Genomic DNA, 5,642 nt, shown 5'->3' with positions numbered 1-5,642 from the left:
AAATCTTAAGATCATTGTTCTCCTGTAAAATGTAGTACTTGTGGCATACAACTTTGGCCTGTCAGCCATCGTTATATACATACAAGCCAAATACTTAATTCCAATATTAAGCAGAATCAAAGATTAAAGGTGTTGTTTCTGCCAACCAGTACTTATTATCATTATTGACTTAACTCAATATTATAATAATAAGCGATATTGTTATTTATTGATGACATCACGCCGCCATGCTTCACTTCTATAGGGCTCGTATAAATATGAGTAGAGGACCTAATGTTTTTCAGAAGATAGTCACACAGTTCTAGACTTACCGTTACCCCCAATGTAAGACTTTGTATCATCCACATCGTCGTGATTAATTACTGCTCACATTTCAGCTGTAATTGGTAAATTGAACAATTCAATTTCAATTTCAATTTCAATTTCAATTTCCGTACGAATTCGAGCATTCGATCCGAAGAAGCCAACAATTGTAAGTATAGGCAGTGACGATAAGTGGAGGACTAGTGAATAGAATTTGCCTGTATTTTAAAAATGGAGCTGCGTTCTTTTTCTTATATTGTAGATTTTTTTTTATTTAGAAGTGAGAACATAACACGTGGAAAGGGCCCGGGTACGCTCCTCGTAATTTAGTCAGAAATACGTGGACTCCACCACGTTTGCTTGATCGGGTAATCAAAATAATATGTAGTACGAAAAGGAAAGTGAATTTTTTTTTGCCAAACGCTGATCATATAGATGGGCACAAAAAGGTCAGGCGATTCGCCGAGGCACGTGCTCCGTCGCAGAATCGTTTCTACATTATACAATATATATTGAATGGTACACTGTCACCTGGAGCAATGAATTCGTGGGGTGTGTGTGTGTATGTGTGTGTGTGTGTGTGTGTGTGTGTGTGTGTTTGTACCTGCAGCAGTTAACCGTACACGAGCGTATTCGTTCATACCTACGTGGGGACGTTGTCAAATTATTTTCACCCGCCATCCGGTTGTTGACAAATTGACTTTGTAGCGCGCGGCCGGGGCGGATCAATTTATACCGAACGCGGTGCGATATATATATATAATAATATGAAGTCGTACAATATGATCGGAGCGAGTTACAAAACTCGTTTTTTTTCTTTTTTTTTTTAATTCTACGCACGTACGTGACGAAAATAAATGTGGATAGCCGCCATCATGCGATAACTCCGGAAAATTCGTCACGCAAAGAAGGCAGTTTTTTTGAGGAAAAAAAATAAGATAGCATGTTATATAATATGGGTGAGCTGACGTCGTGACCGCGGTACTTATATCACGATCGATAAGCGCGAAGCGAGTGAAAACCAAAACATCAGATCAACTTATGTACACCAATACCCAAGGCTGATGGTGGTAGAGAAATTAGAAAAATCACAGTTGATACACATATCCACCAAATCTGAATTTTGCAATTTATTTTGTCCCAATAATTAGGGCTGAATTCCTGTGAATTCCTGGCCACCTTTTTTTAAATTCTTTTGCTCCACCCGGAGAAAGTTCGACTTTCCGGGAAAACAAGTAGAGGAGGAAATAAAAAAAAAACTGGTCAGGAATCGACGACAATTGAACACTAAATAATTGGTGCCCAAAACATTGCAATAAGTTCAACTTATAAGGTGGGCTCTAGAATTTAGGGATAAGGAGTAACGTTAACAAAACCACACCTGGAAGACAGTTAAATGATAAATTAAAGAAATCTGATCAGGAATTCATATGAATTGAACACAAATAATTATTGGAGCGAACAAAATTGCGAAATTCAGATGGGAGGAGGGGTTAACGCAAGTTGTTATAACCTCGTGTCTATTGATCCTTCTCACCACGGCCTGTATTGCATCAGTAGATACTCCGGGGAAAGTTAGTAAGTAAGTAACTTGAACAACAACTAACATGAATAACAACTGTTGTTATTTATGCATACATTGATGTTAATATTGTGCTGATATACTATAAAAAGTGCATAAATATAATACTCTTTATTTTTAAAATCTGATATTTTCAATACACCTGTTACTAACCATTTAGAATCTTCCTCCGAGTCACCTAAAAATGACTTTATATTTTTATTAGAATTTCTGTAGATAAAACAAAAATTCGTGAATATATATGTGCAGTCTATTACAATGAAATGTGAATTTATGTTGAATATCAACACCATTAATAGTTATCATCTTGATTTTTATACTCATACCTCGTAATTTTATACTCGTGGATGTGTTTTGTTTTTTAACGTAGGAACTATCTACCTAACTACCATTCCGTTTCAATAGGTACGGGTTTTTTTTTTTTATTAGGATTTTGGTAAAATGTTGCAATGGCAGGCTCTCTTGGATATTATTATTTTTTTAATCTCATGAAACAAATTAATATAATGCGTTATAATAACTGCGAATTTAACCGACGATCACCTTATTACCGAGGACCACTCTCATAATATTATCTTATCAATTATTAAGTTTATAAATCTGTACGTATAATATGAAGTATGCGGAGTAATAATAATCAACTTGCTCAAATTAACTATTCTTTTTAACTCGTTTAGTTAATTATACAATAAAAAAAGAGTAATTTAACTTAGCCCTAACTAAATCGATAAAAAATGTTGTTTCAACCATCCATTCCAAAGCAAAATAAGGAAATTTTATAAAAGTATATTATACACAAAAACAAAAATATATAGTTTTTATAAGGTATATAGGTATATATGTATATACTTTAAATTATTAATTAAGACATACGACTGACGGGCATTATAAGTTATTACTTATTACTTAATTAAGGTTAGCTATTTTTTTAAGAGAAGTCTTTAAACGTCTAACTAGATCATCTGGTAGTTGAAAAATTGAGATTGTAACTGTCTATACAAATGTGCATAAAATTGTATTTACTTAGATATTTTGATCTCTATTTGGCCTGTTAAAATGCACAGATAGTGCATTCAAAATACTTTTAAGGTCAATTTAGTGTTTACAATACATGAATTAGTATTATATACGGTATTTCAGATTATTATTTTACTATTTTATTTATCAATAGTTTGTACAAATAAATATATAAATTAAATCTACGGAGTTTTTATTAGGGGAAAAAATGAAACAAACAAAACAATAAAATTAACTGACTGATTAGTAACTGCACGGAATATCGTAGAAAGAATGAATGTAATTTGTTCATTAAGAATTTGCTTTAAACAAAAAATGAACTCGTTGTGTACCTAACTTAGTTAAACGTAACTTATCTTCAACTTTTTAACTTGACGATGCAGCCCAGCTTTGATATCAATTGACACGCCGTGTAAAACTAAAAGTCATCATGTTTTCATTGTTGAAACATAAAACGATTCAGTAATGCAAATGCAGTAATTCATGTATTTATTTTACATTATTGTGTTGTTTTTTTTTTTTAACTACAGTTACAGATTTTATAGGGTATACAAATATTATATACAATAATTCATTGGCGTATTGTTTTCAGCATATATTCCTTTAATTCAGACAATATAATAAATATAATATACCCTCGTGCGACATCGGCGTCGCGAGTCGTACTACTACTACCTACTGTTACTACAACAACAATAATTCTGGCGCCACCACCACTTCCGCTATTTCGTCAGCGATTTTATTCGTCTGACCGTTTTTAGAAACGTGCCGTAATAATCGTAGGTACCCATTCGATGATTATTTGTTACGCCTCAACATGATAGAATGGATGATTAAACTTTTAAATTCGCAATTACATCTGTTCGATAATAAATATCATTGTTCGTAGACACAAGGTAATTTAAAAACATGCGATTTGAGTAATAAAACGTGAGTAGTTTAATATAGATACTAAAGAGTGCCAAACATTTTGATTATCCAAATAACACGTTACACCCCGTAGTGTTAAAGTCCTGCGCATATTGATTTTATCCTCCGAACGTAAATATTAGTTCTTTCTTCGTTTGAACCAACATAAATAAATTCAAAAATTTCAAACACATACTATGTGTATTATATAATGTATTTAGTTATACATATATATTTATCAATTTCGGTATCCAATAAACAAATAAGTAAAGTATGTCAAATGCGCAAAGTCGAAAATATATTTTTTAGTATATTTTAATATTTTTACGTGTTATTCCGAGCTGACACAAACTAACGCAGTTACGAAAAACAATGATTTTAAAAGAGAGGGGTATATTATGTATATATATTTAGGAGTAAGACTATAAGATGGAGGGGGTAGATATAGAAACAGATTGAGAGAGACTCTCCGTAAAAAGTACCAAATTTAAAACCGTTGGAAATAATAAAGGACTCCTGCTTTCTATACGCATTCTAAATAATATTCCTAGAAGTTTATACATTTATAAGGCATAAAAATGTCGGGAAACTTCCCCAACGCAAAAAACAAAAAAAAATTGTTTCCGTTAAGGTTATTATGGGTAATATTATTTGTAAGAAAATAATCGAAATATGAAAATGTTGATAATAATATTATAACGTTACAATACATAAAATGAAAAATCATTTTTTAAATATTCTCAAAAATGTATTTCTCGAATCTCGCCGGATACATATATGAGTGAAAATATGTTGCTTTGGTCATTTAGAATTATTTTGATGCAAGAAACTATCAGTTATTTCTATTTTTCTTTTTATACAATTTTAACTTTGTAATATCCATTTAATACATAAGTATGTAATTATTATCATATCAGAATTATTTTTTACAAATAAAAACTATAATTTCATAATACTTTGTTATCGTTGTGGATCTTCTACCTTTTTTTAAATGCTCACACCATTATTTCTATATTTTGTACGTAATTTTAGAATACTGATAACAGGTTATTACATACTAGTTACTATTTGTTATAAGTTATAAAGGGCATACACATTAAAAAATTAGTAAAACGAGTGGAATAAGACAATTATTCTCACGTTGCTCTGCTTCTTATTCCCCTATAGTTCCACTGTCATAAATAATAAATAGCATAGATGGGAAAGTAATTTTCTTAATCAACTTCTACTGCATATAAGGCGAAATTATATATCATATTATACATAGAACATAATATTATTAAAATACATCATAAACAATACAATCGCATGTATATGGAACGCAACATATTTTCAATAAATAGGATAATTAATTAAATTGATTATTAAAATAATTTTTACAAAAAATAGATCGACTGCGAATACAAGCGTATTACGTCAGTGTCAATTAAAATCATCGTGCAAGCTCATTGTTTTAGAATTAACCAACTAATGAATCATAGGATACTTAATGTTTATTGGTACCTATGTCTAACAATTCGACGGCCGATTAACACGCGTTTGTGGGAAGCGTCTTAATAGGGTTTGTCGACGATATCCAACACGTTTGGCAGGAGGGTCGTCCTTGGGCAGCATTAACGAACTCCTCGGGGGAGAGAGGGTGGTCACGGGCGTCGGTGACATGGGTGATGGCCGGTTGAGAGGGTGAACCACGGTGGGGGTGCAACTGGCGTTCAGCCGGGGTTTCTTTTCTGGCCGAGCGGCGTTAATATAATAATAAATTAACAATAATATCGCATCGTCGGCCGAACGCGACTGGTCGGCGCGATTTAGTCGGTCGGTTGGCGACACA

The sequence above is a fragment of the Myzus persicae genome, unplaced genomic scaffold (assembly GCF_001856785.1).
Source record: "Myzus persicae strain clone G006 unplaced genomic scaffold, MPER_G0061.0, whole genome shotgun sequence".
Classification (NCBI taxonomy): domain Eukaryota; kingdom Metazoa; phylum Arthropoda; class Insecta; order Hemiptera; family Aphididae; genus Myzus; species Myzus persicae.
The sequence above is the reverse complement of the archived record's forward strand: the minus strand, read 5'-3'. Positions refer to the sequence as shown.